At 45.3% G+C, this 25,010-nt stretch overlaps 1 protein-coding gene across 2 annotated transcripts in view; it reads right to left on the bottom strand.

Annotated features, from left to right (window-relative positions):
* Positions 1 to 5,502, bottom strand: part of LOC119164328 (G1/S-specific cyclin-D2) — a 326,130-nt gene extending 320,628 nt beyond the window's left edge. For both annotated transcript variants that reach the window (XM_075871405.1, XM_037416501.2), the window contains exon 1: positions 5,232 to 5,502. The gene's annotated coding sequence lies outside the window, so the exon portion shown is untranslated. The remainder of the gene's footprint in view (positions 1 to 5,231) is intronic.
* Positions 5,503 to 25,010: the final 19,508 nt, after the last annotated feature.

Here is a 25,010-nt window from a genome sequence, read left to right as displayed (position 1 = left end):
CAGGAAGTCACGATGATGTCAGCTCATGATGACGCTTTTGTGCATCATTTCGGGTTGACGAGAACGACGACGACTTTATTTTTGTGTGTGTGTGTGTTTGATGAGGCATCTAAAGCTTTCGTCTTAAAATGTATTTAAAATATGGCAGGCAAGTCATGTTCCTTCGTCAGAATCTGCCTTAAGTATTCAATCGTGTAAGAACGATAGAAGTCAACGTAAAAGAACAAGGGATCAGATCTGGAAGGCGTGCTTGCCGTAAGCCCACGATAGGTGCCGTGTGCGCTTTTCAAAGGAGTATCAAGTAAATAACAGCTCGATGGCCTTTTGCGATCAAGTCGAATAAGTATGGCATTCCTTGACCTCTCCTCCTTTTTTTTTCTGAAATGCTCAAGCTGCTAACTCGGTCGTCTCAGTGAGGTACTATATGTCACATTTTTAAAAATGTCATCTTTCTTTTTTCGATTATTTAGTTATTGTTCAAATTGGGAACCTTATCGAAAAGATTGAAAATAGCTGACGGTTGACGTGATATTTCGTTTTGTCTGAATCGTGATTACGTCCATGATGATTATGCAATCTCGGTTCAAAAATATGTAGAGCTTTGTTTTTCCACCCATCCAAATGTCGCAAATATATCGATGATTCATTGTAACGCTGTTCATTTCGCAGAGTGTAAACATAACATCTTTTGGCTGTGTTTGGAGGTAAATTATGCACAAAGTGGATGAGGTACGTTCAAAGTTGAAAGCCTTGACGAGTGATTGAAAACAAATGAGAAACAATTGACACCTACAAGGACGGAAAAGGTACATGTCACTACGGGTCTTACGAAGAATAAATAGAAAAAGTGACAATTTGTCTAAAGTTTCAGAACCACTGTCCTTAAAAATGTATACGTAATATTTTTTTCTTCTTTATTCCGGCTTAAATCACGTGTTGAGGCATTATGCTTTTAACACATATTACAGGTTATAGGCATAAGGTAGTTTGCGAAGGCACATGTGTGCGTTTCTATAGTTACGACAAGTCATTTTATCAAAACGTAGCTATTTTCGATATTCATGCATTATAAAATTGTTGTTTACAGATGAGGGTCCCCAAATATAAGTAATAAAAAGCAGAGCCCGATTGCCCCACATTTATTTTCGTGCAGTTTATTACTGTTTATCGATGACAATCAGCTCAGATTACCAAACATTTAGCGACATTCCCTTGGCTGCGAAGTGTCCGTGTCATCCCAACAAAAACAAGTGCTTTTGGAGAAATGAGGACTCTAACGACATTTCCTGTACATATTTTTTTAACACTGCCCTTACAAAGACAGGCCCTCTTGTCAAAACGTGGGCCCCAGCGGCACTTCAGCTCCAAGATTTTTCATTGCTGCCCTTTGTCATGACAAGTCGCCTTTGTTGAAAGTGATTTTTGTGGCGTTTTCTGCACAAATATGTTCTATCACTACCCTGATGCAGATAAGTTTTTTTGTTGCAATTTGGGCTCCAGTGGCGTGATGTGTTCCAAAAATTTTCATTGCTCCCTCACTAACGTAGGATATGGGGCATTTTACGTTCACTGATTTCTCATCGCGGCACTGAAGAAAGCAAGTCATCTTGTCCAAATGGGCTTTTTTGGGGACATTCCCCATTTATTTCCTCTCGTCGCCCCCCCTCCCGGAAAAAAGGCATCCTGCTGAAATTAGGGCTTTAGCGAAATTGTCTCCCCAATTTTTCATTGTTGCCCTGATGAAGAGGAGTAATATTCTTTTTAAAACATGGGTCCCGTTGACACGTACTATTAAAAAAAATTTTCATTGTTGTCCTGACAAAGGCAGCCTTGTCAAAATTATAGGCGTTATTGGCATTTCATGTTCAAAAATATTCACTGATGCCCTGATGAAGACAGGTCCTCTACTCTATACTTGGAACCCATCGGCATTTCTTGTTCAAATAGTTTTCAATTGCTACCCTGACGAAGCCAGGTCCTCTCGTCAATGGTTGGGTCCCATCGGCTAATCAAAATGAACAAACGGGTCAGTTGGTGATTTATGAAAGGTATACACTATGCGGTAAAATATGCGGACGAGAAGCAGACAAGAACTGCGCTTGTCCTAGTCTGCCTCTCGTCCATCTTTTCTACCGTGCAGTATAAATTTCTCCCAGAAACATTTCCTGTAAAGAATTTTTTATTGTAGCCTTGACGTAGATAGGTCCTCCAGTAAAAACGTTGGCCACATCAGCATTTTCTGTTCCAAGATTTTACAGCAACGAGACGAAGAAACAACCTATAATAAATACTTGGGCCTCATCGACATTTTCAGTTCTTTAATTTTTTTCTTGATGAACACACGTACTTTCGTCAAAACTTGCGCCCAATCGGCATTTCATATTCAACAATTTTTTGTTGCTGCCTTGACGAAGGCAGGTCCTCTTGTCGAAACTTGGGCTCTATCAACCTTTCCTGTTCAATGATTTTTCATTGCTGCCCTGACGAAGACAAGTCCTCACATCCATAATTGGGTCCCATCGGCATTTCCTGACACACGATTCTTTATGGCGGCTTTGGCGTAGACAGGTCCTCTAGTCAAAACTTTGGCCTCATCGGCATTTCTTGTTGAATGATTTTTCATTGCTACACTTACAAATACAGGTCCTCTCGTCAAAAGTTTAGCTCCATGAGGCTTTCAGGTTTCAAGATTTTTTCCACCGCGGCCCTGACAAGGAACTGTCCTTTTGTGGACACTTCAGCGCCATCGGTATTTTGTGTACAATGATTTTCATTGCTGCTCCAATATATACAGGTCTTTTTTCAAGGCCTGGGTTCATTCGCCATTTCCTGTTCAAAAATTTCTCATCTCAGCCACGGCGAAGACGGGTCCCCTCAAGAAAACTTGGGCCCCATCGGATATTACAGCTCAAAGATCTTTCATGGCGACCCTGATAAACATGGGTGGAACTTGTCGAAGCATGGGCACCATTACATTTTTATCAAAGTATATTTATCGTTGTCCCTGTGACGACTGATCTTTTTGTTGACAGTTCAGACCCATCAGTATATTCCTCCTTCAGAGATACGTCATCACTTTCCTGATGGAGACAGGTGCTCTTGTCAAAACTTAGGGCTAGCGGCATTTTCTGATCAAATATTTTAATTGCTGCCCTGACAAAGACGTACTATTTTAAAATTTGGGCCCCATCGGCATTTCCGTTTCAAGCATTTCTCATCGTTGTCCTGAAGAAGAAGCGTGTACACTTGTTGAAACTTGGGTAACATCAGTATTTTCTGTTGGAAGACTTTCCATCGCTCGCTGCTGTGACGAACCCAGGTCCACATATTGAAGCTAGGGCCCCATCGACTTTTCATGTTGAAAGATATCTCTTCACTGACAAGGGGGGTTCCTCTTTTCGAAACTGTGGTTTCACAGGCATTTCATGTTTAAAGATTTTCACTACTGCCTTGACGAAGATAGGTACTTTTGCCAATAAATATCCCCATCAGCATTTTCAGTCAGAAGTTCTCTCATCGCTGCTGAATCCTGAAGAAGACGGGTCTGTTTGTACAAACTTGGTCACCATTGAGATTTCCTGTCGAAACACTTTTCATCGCTGCCTTGACGACAACTAGTCCTCTTGTCGAAATGGAACTCCAGCACCATTTTTTGTTCAAAGATTTTTCACTGCTCTCCTGAAGAAGAGAACTTGTCTTGTCCTGACATAGGCCATAGAGGTATGTTATGTTGAACAACTTTGCAACGCTGCATTGACGAAGGCAAGTGCTGTGTCCAAAGAGCATTCTGATGGCATTCGCTTTACAGAAATGTTTCTTGCTACCTTGACAAAAAAGGATTGCTACCCTGACAATGAGATCTCCACCCTGATCTTTCCTGTTCAAATATTTTGCGTCGAGACCCTGACGAAGACAAGCCATTTTGGGCGAACGTGAGCTTCATGGAGGCTTAAAGCTTACGAATTTACGTCATCGCTCTGACGAAGACAGTTCTTCTTGTCGAGGGGCGGGCTTCAGTGACATTTTCTGTTTAATGATTTTTGACCACTGCGCTGGTCAAGACGACTTGCATCGTTGAAACTTGGACTTAACTGATATTTCCTGTTCAATGATATTTCATCACTAACCTGAATAAGACAAGCCATCTTTTACAAACGTGTGCTTTAGAGACATGCTCTATTCACTAACGTTTTAGCGTACCAAACCTCCCCATTCCCGTAAATTTTCATCTTGTTCATTTGTGTATGCACTTAGAAACTTGAAAAATATATTTTATACTTCTGAATAAAACTCTCACAAAAAAAACTATCAAGGAAGATGAGAGGATCCAAAATTTTTTTCTTAATACTGAAGCCAGCTGAACGAAATAGCACGAGAGGAAATTGACATGACAAATGAAAAAAATATATATATTTCCTGACGTCGTGAAAGTGCCACGTAAATTATCCACGTATTCATTACCACTCACTGTCAGAGAAAACCAACGCAGAAAATTGCAGCGTGGCTGCAGGATATATATTTTCCGAGAGGTTTCACAACAAGCGGCACATCGCGGCAGGTTTTGCTGCACAGCAATCTACGTAACTAAATTGCAGGTAATATTTTTAATTTTGTCTTTCAGTATTTAGACACCTGACCAGGGGCGACTTGAAGTGGCCTATAACATTTACTTAGCTGTGGTATCACTGCAAGAATATAAATCGTTTTTTTGATACTTTCTTTAAAAAAAAAGAGAGAATCACGTAAGCATACCAGAGTTACGCCTTCTTTTATTCGTAGTTTGGAATTATAAGTTCTCATTTCTACATTCAAACACAAACAGCGTTCCACGGAAATTTCTTTGATGCATCTATTACCCGCTGTGGTGATATCGTTGTTCTAGTGCTCCACAGCTGACTCGAAGGTCACGCCGCAGAATCCCGTCCTAAGCGGCCACATTTACGTACGAAAGGCCGTGTACTTATAGATGTGAACCTTAGAGAACTCCAGGTAGATGGATTTTCCGAAGCTCTACTCTACAACACCCCTCTCTGTCATTTCGTGGTTTTAGGGCAAGAAAGCCCAATGATTGTATTGTTGATACAGCTATAAGTGTAGTTATTCTCGCTCACCTAATGAACCAGTCAACTTGCTCGAACTAGTTTTAAAAAAAACGGAGAAACAAGGAGGGGGGGGGGGAATGTGTTGTTTTAGCATCAGTATAGACGTGGCAGAAGTGCAATACTGCTCACCCGTTTGTTGCTTTTTAACGACACCTCGCAATCCTTCTTTGTACGTCTCGCTTTTCTTTCTCTGCTTTCTTTTCTTTGTGTTTGTTTCCCCGCACTCGGATGGCACGGTGCTGCGGCGGTGTGATGCGGGCGACCAGGTTAGCGCCAGCCTGGACCCGGAGACGACAGAGCCATCCGCAGCAGCTTCAGGAGAGAAGTCCAGATGGCGCACAGCACTGCACCGTAGTAATCCGAGGTCGACCTCACGTTCGTGCCGACCGCGAGCGACTGAGGGAGCAATCTCGCCATTCGCTCTTGCTGTCGGCTTTGCAGCTCTTTTTTTTTTTGTTTCATTACCTTCACTCTCCCACTTGTTTCTCCCATAGTTCACGCGTGTGTTTCGCTCCCGGCGAACTATTCGTTCAGTCGGCGCCACGGCGCTACGTTTATATTTATATTTTCATCCACAAACAAAGCAGCGTCAAGCTCCGACGTGTCTGTAAGCCCCTAGTTGCGTGCAGTTCGGCCCGACAACCACCACTGCCCGGACTGGTCGGCTGCTAAGCCTACGAGTCCATAGGATTGGTACGTAGACTAACGTTAACGAAAATGTAGCAGTGCTTCTTTCATGTTTTTTCGCGGAACCTTGAATCGGTGCGGATGAACACGCATCGAGTGGAAGTAGCAGACGACAGCGCCGTATAGCACTACCCTGCGAAGTTCTTCCGAGCCGCAAAGTAGTCCGCGAACTTTTCTGTTTCCGACAGCTGTGGCACTCCACGTGGACATAGACGTGTGTGCACGCGTATTTCTGCACGCCGAAGTGCAGTCGAACAGGAGTGGTTGCCTGTCGGTGACGTTAGTAGAAGATAGTATATTCTGGCACAACACGTTTGAGGAGGACAAAGCCTAGGAAACGAAGGCACGGTTTTGCACGAGCGTTATTTTACGGGGCGTTTTCTTACACGTGTCTCCACTACCGATTAGATTCTATTACCAAGATACTGAAATGCGGTACGGAGTTTCGGCATGGTATTACGGTCCTACTCCTTTTTTTTTTTTTGCTGGGTATGCTTGAGCAGCTCTCAGTTTCAGCGACAGCATGACCCACGAATGAGTTTTATTGTTAGCAATGCGTAGACTGAGTGACAACGAAGAGGCGTGACAAAACCATACAAACATTTTTTCATTGTTCGTGGTTTTGGACGTCTGCACGCGAATCAGGAGCGGCTTAAGCCTAACGAGCAACAAGGAGTGTGTGATATGGCACAACCGTATCATATTTCCGTTCCTTGCTTCAGTAAGTTGCTAAAAGACTCTGTTGGGTGTGAAACGCCAAATGAACTCTTCAGGTGTTCCCGTCTTGCGGCTTACTCCTTCATCGTCGTGTCTTGGCTTGATCTATATCGAACACGGCATTTCCTCACGAGATGAAGGTAGAGTAGCACGTCGTCTCGGCTTGTCACCTGATTGGACGGCGGGACTATCCGGCTTACACGCGTCTACCTCACGCTGCACGCAACAGCTGACGCATGGTGTGGAAAGGGAGAGAGAGATGGAATAGGCCTCGTGGGAGCCCGTTACAGATGCGTCGTTTCTTCTTCCTTCAGCGGCGGTTGTGCGGCAACAATGGTGAACACGCAAACTGTATAGGATCACAGCTGGCCGAGCAGCCAGTCGGGAGCCGGTGTTGAGGCCAGCGGCGCGTCGCGTCGTCGTAGGCAGCAGAGGCTCTTTCTTTTTTCTGTCTGTCTCGTGCGGCGAGCAGAGCATCCGGGCAAATGACCATTTGTTATCCGTCTCGCCTCCCCCTCCTCCTCCACTCTGTTTTCATACGTTCTCGTCAAGCCCACACGTAGGCACCTTTACACAGAAGCGCGACCTTGTTGATCCTTTCTACAGAGTGCACAGTTCATTCTTCCTCCGCGCGAACCAACTGTGTGGTGATCTCGCCGAATGTAGGCCGAAGTGCATGTCCGTCGTGGTTTGCTCGGAATCCGCTTCGCAAGTGAACTACAGATAAAAAAAATTTGTCTAGTTGTGCTCATAAAACTGATGCCTCATAAAACGGGAAGTGTTCTTCGGCGTCAACGCGAGGGATGCAAAAATGTCAACATATGATTACATCTTCGTATCACGTCTTCATGACACAGGTCGTCGAAATTTGCAAGCTCATCATAGCGTCTTTGCATAACGTCGATGCTCTTATAAAGGAGGGACGGTTAAATCATGTTGAGTACTTCTGTAGAGTACAAATATGTTGGGTACAAATTATGTTGGGTGCAAATGTACCATGTTGGGTACATTTCACCTTCGAGTCACTTAAGGCAAATGGGTGTGGTGCCTTGCGATTTTTAACCATTATGACTGGGTTACCTTTTTTGTCCATAAAAAATTCGAGGACCTTTACTTAAGCACGGCAAGGTGCTACGGTATTGTATCGAGGTTCTTTCGCCAGTGCATCCACCTGTTATTTTCGGAGAATGTCCTCTATGATGAAACTTACCAGGAGGTATCGACGCAAGTATGTAAGAAGTACAAGCTGTGGTGAGCCGGTGGGTTCCGAAGTCTGTCCATTCCGGGTTCTGCACGGCCAGAAGCGTGGTATCTTGATTCGCATGCGACAGCCACATATCATCTTGGGTAGTCTGTCACCAGGAGATGTACCACCAGTTGACGAACAGTCATCCCTGCTGCGGGTAGAGCAAGGCAGCGGGGAGAAGACGGCAGGAGGCCGTCCTAATAAGCCCTGGCATAATGCAGGTGGCTGTGTTTGAGCATGTGTGTGGAAGGACCAAGCTATCCACGTAAACAATAAGCCTACCAGCTAGTTCTTCGTCTATTGTATAGGCAGTCACCTGCTAGTGGGTGCCTATATAGGTGATCGACACTTGGAATGTGTTGCCATGTGAGTGATTGCAGCCAGTAGTTTCTTTATCGTGGAGACAAAAAACCGTACTTCGGGATGACGGGTGGCACTTCTCCTACTTTGTCTCGACATAACCATAGCCAATCACCAATTCTAGACGCTGGCCGGACCACAAAGAGCACGTGCGGCAGCTTCGAGGTTGCTGCTTCTGGGTGAAGACGAGGGACCCAGGATGTAAACGTGGACGCTGATGATGCCCTTCACTACCCTCAAGAGACTCACCAGCCACCACGTGGCCTCCGTGACCTCTGATACCAGAACAGCAAGTGGTCGATATAAATTGCTAGGCAGATAAAAATAGTCACCCACGGTAATATCGCAGTGCCATCTACAGTGAGCTGGGCCACCCAGATGCACTTTTTGCCCTGGTGTCCACAAGAAATGTCCTGATTTTTGAGCCGGAAAGATAAGAAGACTGAGAGAGGTGACGTGACCGACCACTGGGTTCAGTGCTCGCAGAAGACAAGTACATGCACGTTCCTGGTGGTAATCGCGGTTCCAAAGTGCGACGTTGTCGGCGTATATGAATCAGTGGACCGGGTATAGGTCACCAGGAAAGATTATATTTAGGTCGTGGGCAAAAACGACGTCAAACAGGACAAGCTTGCTGACAATAAGCTGTGAGAGCTTCTGTTACAGAATTTGTTTTTAAGATCTCATGGACCCTTACCCACATTTTAGAAAGTCATGAGAAATGGAGAGACAATTTCGTTTTAGTCTCATTCGTCTTGTCTTCATTCATGTATATATTATAGACATTCGATTGCTATAAAAATCAGTCGCAAATACGCTTAGCTCTAAAAATGTATGCAGTTAAAAAGTAGAGTGTGAGAAATTTTGCAGAGGTAACTGAGTAATGGCGGCTGCTTGAATGACAGAGGTTTACTGCAATAGTACTAAGTTCTACTTTTCATGATTTAGCTGTCAGGTGAATGCCGTTTTTGTTCTCTCGGCGTTATGGTCGTAACCTAATCGGGATGGCTGACTGCTTTCCCATAGTTCAGTACGAATTACTCAAAATCGTTAAACACTTTTTCTAAACACATCCCGAACACGTTACGTACTCTGAGACGACCACTCGTCAAGTATAAAACATTTTCCTGCTCTCCAGTAGTTGAGCACGTAGAAACATTTATGTCTTTAGTGGTGTGAGTGAAGGGTGGTACTTTTGTCTTTTTTTCAAGCACTACCAATCGAGCACTACCGGATTTTTTTGAGAGTCAAAAAACGTCTCTTAGACTATAAAAATGGGAACTGAAGGGGTTGACATGAAAGCGTCAACGAGAGAGTGGCCTGAGTCAACAAAGTGTTCACTTTCAGAACTCTTTAAAAACGTACGTAGCATAAAAAACCAAATCGATTATTTTGGTTCAAGTTAGGAGTTATAATGGGCACATAATATTCGATCATAAGCCTGCTTTAAATAAGGGCTTATTAACTGTCAGGATGATTATTGAAGAATAATTCTGTGAGTTCATTGAAAGAGGAGATGGTTTTTTTGTGAGCAGCTGAGGTAATCACCTTATATGATGGAGCATACAAGCTAGGCAAAGGCCAAGAAGCACGAAGAATTAACCCATGAAAGGCACTAGGCACGATGAGCACCGAGAAGCAAGTGCCATTATGAGGCACTTAAGTGAAATATTAGGTTCGTTTTCAATTCCGTTTCTAATCTTGTTGAAATCTAAATCGCCAGCCTTGGTTTTTTTTTATCACAAATCTGTATCAACACATATACGCCATGCAGGTTATAACGGTTTACTATTCTCCCACATAGCACACACGTGAACAGCATTGTCTGAAGACTATCTCTCTTTCAAGGGAGCGCCCGAAAAGTTTTGAATTGTCCCTTTTTTTGAAAAAAAAAGAACTTAATCTGTATACACTCTTCCCATTGCCAGGTACGTGAGAACCCCGATGAAAAGTTCTACGTTGTCGGCGTATGTGAAGCAGTGGACCGGGCAATACGTGCAATATCTGGGGTTTTTCCTTGCGTGTGAGGGGCCGTTAGATGTTTTTATTCGGTCAGGCACACCACCATGCGGAAAGTAGTTTCCATATACCAGAATATCAGGGCGTGAGCTGTGCATCTACGCGCACGTTCAAAATGGCTGCACCGCCGAAAGCGGTTGCCTTCACTCCAAATGTATCGAACGGCCGTCCTCGTGCGCTCTCTAGCTCGCTAGCTCCAAACTGGCTCTTATATTTGCTTGAGACTCGTGTTTTTAAAACTGCGCGCTACTCACGCCTTTCGTGACTGTAAGTAAAGTGTGAGCATCTATCGGTCTATGTATTTGAATTTTAATAGCGAAGTATTTGCATCGACTCCGTACTGTTTTCGAGAGATTTGCTAATATAATCGATGCTGTAGGCTTAGGACCTTAGCGAGTGGTGCTCTTGGAATCTCGGAGAAAATCGACCACGTGTTTGTTAGTTGTCTTTCATCCTCCGTAGGTGGCGCCTCTTGACGTGGCGGCAGCAACGGGACACGCAATTCGGCATTACGCCATACGCCTTTGTGTTACCGGTATGCTAGACAGACTAGAAACCTTTATTACCTGCAGCCTTCGCGAGTGAGTCGGTGTTATCGTATGCACCCTTCGTGCGACGGAGGGTGCATACGATAGAGTGCATACTGAGGGTGCGTACGGCAGGTTCGTTTCACCTCTGCTTCCGCCGCGTTCGGCGCCTGCACGACTTTGCTCGAGCCTAGAATGTACGATGCGCGGGGCAATGTTCTTGTTTTAAAATTTATACGGAGCATGACGGCGACGTCGACGCCAAAAGCCCACCGAAAGCGTTCGCACGATCGCTATTGTAATAAAAGCAAGAATAACAGCGTCCAAAGCATTACGGCTGTGTTCACTGCTGAAGTCCGGCTGGTTGCCCCGCCACGGTGGTCTAGTGGCTAAGGTACTCGGCTGATGACCCGCAGGTCGTGGGATCGAATCCCGGCTGCGGCGGCTGCATTTCCGATGGAGGCGGAAATGTTGTTGGCCTGTGTGCTCCGATTTAGTGCACGTTAAAGAATCCCAGGTGGTCAAAATTTCCGGAGCCCTCCACTATGGCGTCTCTCATAATCGTATGGTGGTTTTGGGACGTTAAACCCCACATATCAATCAATCAATGAGGTCCGGCTGGGACACAAAAAGGCAGGCCACCGCAAAACGGGTCCTGTACGTGGCTATATGCGCACGTTGTATGAGAACCAGAAAATGCTCAAGTTGACGCAGACCTTGCCGCCATTTCCAGCGATCAAATGTCGCGCTTTCGGACGACGTCGGTGAAAAGTCAGCCTTACTGTTTCTCGAAATGTCTATTCTGAACGCGTACAGCGGCGCCGCACAGCCCAGTGACGTCAAGAAAGATAATAACTAATAAAAAATCATTCGTAATTGTCGGTATAAAGCGAAATCGCCTCGCGTGCTCAAAAGTTCCCCGTGTAATTGCAATAATTTTATCCGATCATTTACCGAATTCATACATGCATTGCATTTAACCTCCATGCATATGTTCTTAGGCTTTCGTAAGAATCTTATGGAAACATGCGCAATTATTAAAATGGAATAAGATAATTTTTCAGTGCGAATAAATAATCATGTTGAAACTGCTATATACTACATACAGGTTCAAAAAGCGCTTCCGCTGAAAGCTTCGTACATGGCGGGTCGCAAAGTTGTGCAAGACATGGGCGTAACACCACGAGCAATAAAGGCAGCAGAATGTGCCGGCCCACAAACAGGAGTATTTTACGGGAGTTTGTGGTATCCGAGTTGTTTACATTCAACGAAAGAAGTCGACCTGGGCCGACCGCGTTATTCACAGCACAGACAAATCATAATAAATCAAACAGATCGATATCACGGAGTGGCAAACGCAGCCGAGGATTGCAGAAAGTGCGCTGGAAATACGAAATGAAGTAGTTAAAAAGGAATCAGTTTCCGCAAGATAAGGGCAGGTGGAGAACGCTGAAAGAGGTCGTCGTCTAACTCGAGTCATGAAGCAGGCTGGTAAGTGATGAGAGTCGTCATCATCACCTGCATAAATATGGGCTCACTATCTGTGAGTGCGGCAAGTGTATTTATGCTAGCGTGCCTATCAAGGATCGATAGAAATGTTTGAGAAGGAAACACGGTCATTAAAAGAGATAGAGAGAAAGGAAAAAAAAGGGAAGGCAGGGAGGTTAGCAAGGTGCTCCGGTATGCTACTTACACTGGAGTTGTGGAGTATGTGGAAAATGAAGGTTTTCACTGACCATGCCTCATGGCTGAATCCACAAGAACCACTCAACTTTAGGATCCTGCGTCACCTGCTGAACTCATGTTCTCATGCTTACTCTAGTTGCGCTTCTTTATGCTAGCTTTTGCGTGGCGCTGGTTATGTCTATAGTAAGGGTCGGAGCAAGGAAAAGTTCTAGAAAGTCAACAAGGAACACGTCCGGTTTGCTATCCTACGCTGAGGAAGGGGATCAGGGGATGAATAGATGCAGATAAACACGACTAAGCATGCGAAAGAAATTGGGTTTAATACTGCTTCGTGCCATATTATTGGACACAGGTTCTCTTACGTATCACGTTTCAGTTTGCTATCCTACGCTGGGGAAGGGGATCAGGGGATGAATAGATGCAGATAAACACGACTAAGCATGCTAAAGAAATTGGGTTTAATACTGCTTCGTGCCATATTATTGGACACAGGTTCTCTAACGTATCACGTTCCAGTAGATAGCCGACTCATCGTGCCAGGACATCTTTAAAACTCAGTTTCTAATGATGTACAGGCTGGGCTTGCAAAGATCTCAGCTTGTCTGCAAACACGGGAATCATTTACCAGCGACTGAGGCACTATGATCATTGATCTGTCTCCTTCTCACAACTTGTCAGTAGGACATCAGTGAAGATTGCTGGCAGGCGAGTTCGAGATGCATAACTTCGCAAGGATAACAGCACGATCACGATGCACAAAGAGCAGGAAGAACAAGGGAGAAAGTACTGGTTACTACTTTTCATCTCAAGAGAGGAATGGATATTCGACTTGGACGTGGTGGCTTCAATTCAATGCTTGTGGAAATTTTTTTGTTCATTTTTCGGTTGGTCTTGGTGACAATTTCTTGATAGCGACGGGTTTCCCACATACGTATATGAATGTCGAACTCATATAAACTGTTCGTTGAAGTCATCACTCTGTCACGTGATCTTCCCGGCCTTCACGTGTCGTGTTCGTGCTGTTATTCTTACGAAGTTGACAGTCAGGGATTCAGGGTTTATTGCTGCCGATGTGCACTGTGAATCAGCAGGAATCTTCCGAACATACGACAATCGAATTGCTGAGATCACAGTGACATGTCTTTGAAATGTTTTGATTATTTGTGAGCCATGGTAGCACTTAGTGCAGGTTGTTTGACATGTCCGGAGAGCGTAATGGGCACTTCCGTCTCTCCTCAAGTCGTATAATAAAAGTGAGTTGTGATAACAATTCACTTTGATTATTAACAATAGTGAAATGTAGAGTTTTACATCCCGAAACCACGATATATTTTAAGAGACACCGCAGTGCACCGCTACAGAAACTTTGGTCATATGGTGTTCTTGAACGAGCACAGTACACGGCCCTTTACCATTTCGCTTCCATCACAATGTGACCGCCACGGCTGGGATCAAACACGTGACCTTAGTGCCAGCAGCCGAACCTCGTAGCCACTGATCCTACTACATTCTACTCTCACTACATTCGATCCTACTTTTACTACATTCGAATCTCATTGAACGCATGTGCTTGGCATGACGCGAAGGGCAGTGCACCTCAAGACGCTGAACGATTAATGCCGTTTGTTCGTTCCGATGCGCAAAGTGTACGAGACATTTTGAAGGGACTGAGGCCGAGCCAGAACGCGCTGAAACTTTGTTTAAAAGGACATTAAAATGAAACAATGAATCAAGTCACAAGGATAAGCTAGGCTGTCGTTAATTTCACCAACACAGGTTTAATTAAAGAATGAAAAATTTACGTCAAAGCTGCGTTAATACTTCTCGTCCAAGTCTCGAAAAGTGACCTGACTGATTCTAGAGAGTTTATTTCGTACTTTTGCCACACAGCCAGAACAAAAGTTTTGCAAACTTGGTACATCCAGTTTCTGGTCACTTTGAAAACCCATTGTCCTCATCTTTTTACCGATTATGAGCTACATAGGTCAGTGTAGGTGCCACAAAAGTCAATGACATCTCGGTTATTCGTGTGAGCAATTCACGGTGGCGTCGCCACGAGTTTGCTTGTTTCTTGCAACCTCTTTTCTTCCCTTTATCCCTTCCCCAGTGCAGGGTAGCAAACCGGATGTGCGTCTGGTTAACCTCCCTGCCTTTCCTTGCATCTTTATCTCTATCTCTCTCTCTTCTTTTAAATGCGAAGCAGCTCTTTCGCCAGCCTGTGTAACGCTGCCCCTCTGTGCGAACGCGCCGAACGCTGAAGGTGTTGGCGCGGTGCCTAGTAGGTCAGGCCGCTGCTGCGCGTTGACGTCTGCTCCCCTAGCAGTGCTCGCTGACGTAATTATCTCCCTTGCCTGCCCCGCGCTCACCGCGTTTCCCACAGCTGCCACCTCGTCTGTTCGCCCGTAACACCTGCCATGACCGCCACTCGCTACACCACCGACTCGTTGGTCGATGGGCAATAAAACTGACGCGCGCCTAACGTACGTGTTAAAACATATCAGTGCATGCCACCTACAAGACCTACGCCAGCCATCGCTTCAAACCAATCTCCCAACGCTCACAGCAGCACCCGCGTTAGCGCCGTTCAACCCGTGACGCAACCCGTGCACAATGCTGCTGCTTCGCATCTCATCGGGGTTCCCTGCGGAGATATGGCCCAAGTTTTTTTTTTGTTTTGCTTTGTTTCTAGCTTTCTGTGTGTGTTTATTTAACGGAGTGCTTCAGCTCTTTCTCAACTTTATATAAACGCCGTTTCGAAGTCTTACTGACAGTTCTGCAACAGGTAGGATTGTAAAGTTCACTTAAAAACCCTTCCTTGTTTTTAATACCCAACACACGACGTGTCAGAGCTGCGACTGGCAGCTGTATCATGCTACGCATGCCGTAACGCCAAAATCTTTTCAGTCGTTACGCAAACTCAGCTTCGGGCACCAGAAGAAACGTCTGCTGACGTCATTAGACGATATAACGAGCTGAGTCAGCTTTCCCAGCCACCATATATATTACACATGCTGCGGGGTTACACATGCTGCGACGATAGCAACGGTTCTATACCACCGCCACAACGAGAGGCAAGCCTATGTCCTAACAATAAAAAAAGACAATTCAGAAATATCATGTCTCTAGTACTGCTTTAATATTCTAACTGAAAGTGCTGCTACTGCATGCTTGATACAGCTACGGTGGTGAGGATCAACAGCAAACAATGGAATTGTGTGGGAACAGAAAAAAAATTGATGCTTCAAAGGGCATCGAACTACTGTTAGAATCAATGTACGTGTACTAGTATGCGCGTGTGAAAATAAATGACATTGCCGATGACAACTTGATGATATCGACAAGCTTGAAGACAGCAACTTTTTGACCTCGTTTCATATATTTCCACCAACGGAAAGCATATGTTACAAGGTCAATGAAATTTGATGATAAATTAGAAGCATTTCTTTGCGCACTGCAAGCACCTTTCACGTTTATTTACGTATCTTTCTACCTCTCCGCTTACATCTAGGTGCTTTCATGAGCACTCCCTTAACTTAGCGTGAACCAGTTAGTGTGGCAGGGTAAGATAATAATCAATGTTGGTGTTTAACGTCCCAAAAACCACTGCATGATTGCGAGAGATGCTATAGTGGAGGGCTTCGGAAATTTCGACCTCCTGGGGTGATTGAACATGCACCTGGATCTAAGCCCACGAGCCTCAAACATTTTCGCTTCCATCGAAAATGCGGCGACCATGGCTGGGATTCGATTCCACAATTTGCGGGTCAGCCACTTAGCCACTAGAAAACAATGGCGGGTAGAGAGGGTAAGATAGTTTGATGAATAAGACGCACTAGTGAAGACAGCATTAATATCACAATCCTGTCGCGTACGTTGTCAAACACTTTCCGTCAGAAGGTGCCACATAACCACGGGTTGGTACGTGCCACTGAAATGCGAGAATGTGCCACAGGTAATTCACACTTAATACCTACCCAGTGACAGTGAGAACACATGAGTAATTTTAACGCGCAAGCGTCACGAAAAACCTCACATTGGCAGCGTTGACCCGACGAACGCAAGTAATAAATGTAAGGGTCCCAGCAGAAATGGAACCCAGTATTCAGTTTGTTTCAGTTCATTCTGCGTGGCAGTCAAGTATTCCGCCACAGAGTTACGCCAGGTCTCGGAAGTATACCTTTCTAATAAACCATAATATTCGTGGATATAGCTGGCACGTCGGGCTACCATCGATTGATTTGTGGGGTTTAACGTCCCAAAACCGCCATATGATTATGAGAGACGCCGTAGTGGAGGGCTCCGGAAATTTCGACCACCTGGGGTTCTTTAATGTGCACCCAAATCTGAGCACGCGGGCCTACAACATTTCCGCCTCCATCGGAAATGCAGCCGCCGCAGCCGGGATTCGAACCCGCGACCTGCGGGTCAGCAGCCGAGTACCTTAGCCACTAGACCACCGCGGCGGGGCGCGGGCTACCATCAGTTGTAGGTAGGTGCCATCCACTGAAGTTCGTTTATTTGGCAGTGTCCAGGGCTACCATCCTCGCAAGCACAGGTGTTCCACCTCAACTTATCACTTCTGGTGTTGCTAATGCTGATGTTCCTTGCGTTGCGCAAATGCAAACAACCCGTTTTGTAAACATCCGAAACTGTTAAACATATGTCTGTGCATGCCACTTTTGTACATACGTGCGTATAATAAGTTTGATTTCATAGTGTGTCACTTATAAAAAGTTACTACAGATGTCACCTTTCCACCGCATTCTTCGCATACTGTCGATTCTGAATGTATGTGGGATCTGCCTAATTTATTCTTACCAACTTTAACTAATGCACTGATTCACATACTAGAACTCTGATGTTGTACTGCTGGCTGGGGCTGGCTAATGTGGGCCGTACAGTTTGTAATACTGACTTACTCTTTGTCAATTGGCTCCTAAACCACTTCTGAATATTCAAAGAAAAGAAAAGCGTCATTCTGTCCCGGTGTTTCCAGTCTTTTAAGGCGCACTTCATCACACCAGCAAGTCTGTTCGTGTGACGTCATGAGAAAATGAGTTCTGGATCGGTTCGCGTACGTGGGCAATGAGCTGGAGATTTTCTTCTTTGGCATGCAGCTCTTGGTCATGTATTGTGTGACGGTCGTCCACAATAAACTGTTTTACCTTTGGTTTTTACGTTATAGACTGTAGACAGAAGGAAAGCGTGAAATCCTGATAGAGGCAGCACTTAGTGCTGAAGTTTCCCACGCGTTTTATGAATAAATAAGGTGCTAGGCGAAGATATCTCATTTACGAATGGTAGTGAAAGCGAGGAAGAAACCACTTTTTCGCCTGCCCCGTCGCGGTGGTCTAGTGGCTAAGGTACTCGGCTGCTGACCCGCAGGGCGCGGGTTCGAATCCCGGCTGCGGCGGCTGCATTTCCGATGGAGGTGGAAATGTTGTAGGCCCGTGTGCTCAGACTTGGGTGCACGTTAAAGAACCCCAGGTGGTCTAAATTTCCGGAGCCTTCCACTACGGCGTCTCTCATAATCATATAGTGGTTTTGGGACGTTAAACCCCACATATCAATCAATCAATCAACCAACCACTTTTTCACCTTTGAAGAGATTTAGGCACCTATTCATGTAGGCTGTTCACTGTTATCGCAAGACTGTCTGCTTGACAACGATCCAATGATTTTATCGGTAGTTCAGTTGCGCGGACTGAATTCATTGAACTTCAGTAAAACCTCTTTTTGGCCTAGTTGGTTCATCATCATGGAGGTACTTTTGCAGCATAAGCACAGACACACCAAAAAGAAAAAAAAATAACCCGCATAAGCACTGACTATCAGTTCACTTTATATCGGGAAACGTCACAGCATATATACCTCCAAGACATGCGCGGTATGGATGCTTTGGAGGTGCATATGCATTGAAACTTCGTGAAATAATGCCAGTAGATAGTCAGCGCTTGCGTGTGTTGTCTTTTTCCTTTGTGGTGTGTCTGTGTTTAAGCTGTAAAAGTACTTATTTGAACCTATTGAGTTGCAAATTTTGCTTACACGCTGCATCACCTATCCTAAAGCAACTGGCGCTGTAGTGAAGCTCTTTCGGAGGCCTTTTGTCTTACAGTTCAGTAAAGGCGAATGAGTCAGCAGTTGATAGAACAGAATGACCAACCAGAGTGTATACACTACTTCCCGTAAGACATCTGGGTGCCGCCATCTTCGACTGCCAATGTTTTCCTATTTTGGGATATCGTGACGTGAACTAATAAGGCCATGAAACATCCACACGTATGCGTCTACCCTATAGCTGTTCGCTTTGTTGTTACGATACAAAACTCAAAGGTTAGCACTACGATATGGCGGCCCTCAAACTCATCCACCAAATAGTATTTACATTTGTACTCGTAACATAAGCGCTCAGCACGCGATGATAAGACGAAGACAGTACACTTCTGTGGAAATATGGGTCATGATTCAGTTGTTGACCCAGTTACGCAGTACAAGAGTGTCAAAGCATTGACCTGAATTTCGACCATGGCGGGCCCATTTGAAAAGGGAGCTCATAAAAGGAATAGACCCGACGCTCCTTTTCACCAGATTTTTGCGAAGTACTGCAGTGTCATTTATCCGCGGCGTTAGAAGTCTTTAACACCTATACAACAATCAGCGAACGTTCAGACGTTGCACTTGAGCACCTTGACCTTTTCGGCTCACCAATTCAAATCGCTTTACGAAGTTGGCACCTTTTATCAGAAAGAAAACCAAAACACAACAATAGACAAAGTCACAAGTGCGTTCGAAGCATGGAGACACGAAGACTCGACAAATTTCTGTACTATCTATCATTCCCATCATGGCTAAATGATCGCAGAGACAGAGTCCCCTTTAGTTAATTTTAGGAAAGCCTATGCCTCTTACCACTCACTCTAGGTATCTGGGACGCGAAAGCCCAGAGTTATTGAATAATACGAGTTGCAAAACTCCCCATGGACTCCATGTATCAAAATCTGGGCACGCAATTAACCCATATAGCGGGAGCGTGCAGATTGTCGCGCCAGCTGCTGATCAGCACACCAGCTATTAAGTGCATTATTTTGTTTTGCGTCACCGCTCTCACATGACTCAATGGTCTGCCAACTCCCACAAAATCGGGCTGACGACGTGTGCTGGTTTTGGAATACCGTTTCTCAACTGGTATGATTGTATAACTTTGGCGAAAGCCATCTCCTTTTTCTTCCCAGTCGATGTATCAATTTTGCCCCGCCACACTCACAAATCAATCTGCGCCTAACGTGTTTTCACATGGCTGCGGCGGCTGCATTTCCGATGGAGGCGGAAATGTTGTAGGCCTGTGTGCTCAGATTTGGGTGCACGTTAAAGAACCCCAGGTGGTCGAAATTTCCGGAGCCCTCCACTACGGCGTCTCTCATAATCATATGGTGGTTTTGGGACGTTAAACTCCACATATCAATCAACGTGTTTTTACACTGCCTTCGTGATTCGTCCACCTTTCACCAAGCTACGACGTCGTATGATGACGTCATCATGTGACGCCATATGAACGTCACAAGTTTGGCCGATAGGTTATTTCATGTGTAGACGTCGTCAGGTGATGATTTTCTTGCGCCAATCATAATGATGCTGCTGACAGATGCAGCTCAGAAAGAGAAAAAAGACAGGCAGGCCAACAGATGGTAGGATCCGACATGCTACCCTGCACTCAGTTTGGGAAATAGGGGGGTTGAAAGGCGAGGGAAAATAAATAAGAGAAAAACACAGATACACACACGCACACACTAAAACGATCTACTGAGACAGGCCATTATGAAGCCAGATATACACCCTTATATGGGAAATCTATGCTGTATATGGCAATATTTGACTCCATATATGGCAAATGGTAGCCACACATGCAGACATATATGTCCATATATGGCAACATATAATCCAAATAAGTGCCATATATGGCATTTTCATAAAGGTAGTACTTCGCAAGAAGCGCTTGCACAGCCTTCTTCTGCGACATTGAGTGGAGTCGATGGTGTATAATTCCTTTTTCTGACAGAGGCTGGACATCGAACTTGTTGTTTGTATTAGAAAAAGATTGCCTTTGTATACCATATTGCGGGCAGTCGCACAGGACGTGTCAAGTCGTCTCTTCATCTCCGCAGTGTTTCCACGTTGCGCTGTGGTTCGCCATAACTATGTATAAGTGCCTATAAATAGGCATGTATAAAATGTCTCATATAGATGCCCACAAGACCAACGAGCCGAATTCGTCATTTCAACATACACAGTATTCCGCACAAGGTCGATGGAGCTGCGCGCTGGTTCCAGGCTATGTTCTGCTTCCCAGGTACACAGTAGTACAGGCCCATAATTTGCCGTCATGCTTCTTATCGGCCACCTGTGATGTCGTTGTTGTTGCGAACATGGCTTACCCATGTATTCGAGACGCATTGCTTGGCTCCTGCTTCATTGTTTTTCTCCTGGCAATGTCAGCAGGAGAGTGTATTAAAACATTGTATAAAATAGGCTGATTTGATGTGCAGCATTTATTGCTAACGTTCTGACTCCTCCATGCGGGCTTGTTTATCACGACGTGGCTTGCACCTGCTCGCAGTTTGTTCAATTATCCCCTGAAATCAGGAAAGTGCTCGTTGTACTTCGACTTCCCTTACGTAGCGCATATATACGTAGAGCGTATGCGGGCATTCGAAGGGTTTGGTTCTTGCATGGTGTACCCATGGCTGGCTCCAGGATATTAAACGGAAGGGGAGAGACGAAACCGGCCTTTCCCACTAGCGTGTGGTCACCCCTTGTACACTCCCCGGGTGCTGCCCCTGTGTTCACCCTACGTGTTTGTGCTTTCAGGTTTGAAATCGCGAACATTAGTAAGTGGACGTCGTTTCTTATCTGTTGTAAAAACGACTGTTTGTTTTAAAAACTATTCGATTTGGTTTGTTTCTTGCAATACCATGATTCGTGTTGGTCCGCAGTGGTGATGTAGCGATCAAGGTGCTCGGCTGCTGAACCAAAGGTCGCGGCTTCTATCCCGACCGCTGTGGTCGCATTTTGATGAAGGCAAAATGGCAGAGGCCCATACACTGTGCGATGTGGGTGCACGTTAAAAAACACCACATGGACGAAATTCCCGGAGCCCTTCACAAAAGCGTCTCTCATAATCATTTCGTGGTCTTGGAACGTAAAACCCCAGATATTTTTATTGTCAATTTGTGTTCGATTCAGTGCACCACGTCCGAATTCGCACACCCTTATTCGTTAACAAAGCCCAACGTAATGAGTATAGTTCGAAATTGTATGCCATAGCAGGCGCTAGAAGCCATGACCTTCGGTGACGAAACCTAACTACACTGAAGCGAGGGCTACAGGCTTATGGCGAATCATGTGTTCCGCCCAAGGGCACGTCGGGATGCGAGCAGTCTGCGAATTAACGTCGTTCACCACGTCGTTAAACACAGCTGTTGAACGAGACATATATTAGCTTTTCGGGCGACTATCGGGGCCGTCTCGTTGTTAACGCTAAAGATCGCTTGCATCCATCACTCTCTCCCTCTTTCCGCCATCGACCGACGATGTGGCTGTGTTTTTTCTTTATTTTTTTTCTTCAACAGTCAAGGGAGACAACACTAACGCAGCAGTCAAAGCACGAAGCATTTTCTAACGCAACCATTGTCCAGAAGAGCTAGTCAAGGTCAATGCACTGCTAGAGTTGGTGACGTTCTTCGTGACCCACATAAAACGCAGAGCAATCTTGAACGGAGCAGTGATGGCGCTGAAGACAAAACGTCACAGGGCCTCTTTTGAGTTGCCCTGAGGCAACTCGAATCAAAGTCTTTTTGACATTAATTTTTTTCACAGTTCATTGTATGATAACCTCTCAACGTAAGCGCATTCAGGGTTCCCCTGTTGGGAATCCCTCCGCTGATCACCAGTTGTGATCCCGGGGTTGGTGTGTCGTATCTCACCGCTGCCAACCAGTTGTTGTGGCTCGGGGTGCTGTGGTAGCGTGGTGTAGCTTCGGGTTGAGGAAACGAACGCTTACGAGATGGGGATACGAAAAACAAACAGGTTTATGGCACTATTTACAAATATTTACAGCATGAGGTTAAGAGTTCGCAAACCACGAACGTGGTGGTTGAACCACTACACAGTTCAGAGCCATCACAAACTACGAACGTGGTGGTTGCACCTTTACTTGGTCCAGAGCGACGTCCCGCACTCGGCGGCGTTCTTATAAGCCCTGTCGGGCTCCTCCTTCTTGCGGGGAACACCAATCACACACACACAACAGGTGAAAGGTACGAGCAGGCACGGCGCACGTGAACATCCAATTTCGAGTCAAGATCACTGCACTTAAAGGTGGCGCCAGAGAGGCTCTTGCTCGTCGTGTATGTCGCTGGTCGAGGGGTCCCAAGCTTCGGACAGCAGACATCAAACGGTCCGCCAAACGGTCCGCTCAATTAGCCGGGCACTTTGTGGCGGCGGTCGCCGTTTCTTCAAAGGAATACGCTCTTTGTTGTCCCCTCCGGAACGGCTTACAGCTTCGTGGCGACAGGACGTCTCATCTGCCGGCTAGCAGGGACAATAGCTGGCGAGCATAGACATTCGGCGAGTCGGCTACTTGTTTGAGGATTAAAAGAGCGCCGCTCCCCCGTCATCTCTGGACGCTGGTTCCGAGAAAACCTGGGTTCCAGGCGTGGGAACGCGGCCCGGCTACGCTTCTCAGCGACAGCATGGCGCCTGCTGACGCCGGTCATAACAGCTTCCCCCTCGCCAGATGAGTCACGGAGGGCAGCGGTCAACACTGCTGCTCGCAGGGACGACGAAAGGGTCAGTGGTTGAATGCCAGGAACTGGCCTTCGCTTGTGGCATGGTCCGGGTAAAGGCCGAATCTTCGACACCGTTTCTGAAACTGGACCACATGCACAAGCAAGCACTCGGCCCCCTTCGAACAAACCAAGCCAAAAGAGGGATGACAAACCAATTTTAATTACTAGCTTTAACAAAAGCTCACTCTCAGAACTCTCAGGACTCACTTGAGCTGAAAAACCAGACGTGCTACCTTACAAATTTACATAATAAGATGCACGACAAAAAAAAAACTAAAATATCAATTTTGACACATCAAGAGCACACCCAGATAGATTAGAAATAGCGACGGAGCACGTCAGCGTTTCCATTCAATTTGCCCTTTTTGTACCTAATGCCAAAATGACATTTTTTTCTTTTTTAGAATCAAGCTCTGCCTAACAAGGCGACTGTTCTTTGATGTCACGGTTTGCAGCCAAGTAAGGGGAAAATGGTCTGTCCCTACTTTAAATTTAGCACCTCTGAGATAACACTGCAACGTAGAAATGGCCTACACATGGTAAGCGCACTCCTTTCCTGATGCGCAGTACGTTATCTCACGAGAGCCCAAATTCCGGCTCAAGCAAAGTGCAGCTTTGCTTGATACCATTGTCGTCCTGATATAAAACAACAGGCTCTTTTTCACGCTGACTACTTTCATCGGTTCTGTCCCGCTGAGAGCATCAGTCAGGAACTCGGATTCAGTGAGCGCTAATTTTGTCTGAACGTCCGTCTTGGTTTACGGCTGCCAATAATTGTCTACTACTGATACAGTAAGCTATCTAGCTTTAAACTTTGGCCTACGCTGTGGCCAAGATTACTGTTCGTTCACTCAACCTGAGAAAAAAGTTTACTGTTTCGCTCATACGATCACTTGATCAATTGTCTTCAAAGAAAACCAACAAAACAGTAACAAACACTTCTTTCTAGAAGGTTCGTTTGGTTGAAGCAAACTGCCTTTGCTAATGCCTCTGAGTAAATCTCACTGGGCTCTCCTGAGCCTTCAATTACTCTCACTTCTAAGCGTTTCAAAATACATGGCGCTATTAACCAAACGCTTAATCCTTCACAATTTGTCCAATTGCTCATCCTTACGTTATGTTGTAATTCTCTGTGTACAACACAAAAATAATCCTAGGTGCGATACGCATCAATAACACCTCACAATAATGCACAGGTTTTATGGCTAAAATCGTGCCTCAATGACCTTCAATTCTCAATGCGCACAACAACAATTCCATTGTGTCGCGCCAAACTTAAATCAATTTACGAAATCGTTCGGTTTATTCCAACTCTTCCTCAATTGCTTATTCCCGCCACATCCACATGACAGTGAAAGCACGCAATATGAGACTAAACCTTTGAAACACTAAAAAAAAACAGAACAATTTTTTTAGTTTTTACCTTCTCGGTATATTCGTACAAATGATTAATGGACTTCAATTTTCAGCCTTTAGTTCGGCGGTTTTCCTTTTCAAAAATTTACTCCACATCATGTAACTTACAAAATTAAAATGACTGAAATTTGCATCTCGAATGCAAGACTGAGTAACAATATTTAACATGCCTGTGCAAAAGTTACTCATACTGACCGTTCCCCTTTTTCTCATGGTTCCTTTAATCGTACACGATGGGGTCGCGGTCCCGGTGGTTTTCGAGCACGCCAGAAGCTACAAAATGCACAAACTCTAAGCAGTGCACTGCCGTCATGCCTCATTTTCCACTTCTTCCTGTTCCCCTCAGGAATGTGAAAAGGACGCCAGAAACAGGGTGGAGACAGGGGACATTGTCTCTTTGTGCTCG

This window comes from Rhipicephalus microplus, chromosome 8 (assembly GCF_043290135.1).
Source record: "Rhipicephalus microplus isolate Deutch F79 chromosome 8, USDA_Rmic, whole genome shotgun sequence".
NCBI lineage: Eukaryota > Metazoa > Arthropoda > Arachnida > Ixodida > Ixodidae > Rhipicephalus > Rhipicephalus microplus.
Note: the sequence above shows the minus strand (reverse complement) of the source record. Positions and strands in the feature narration are given on the sequence as shown.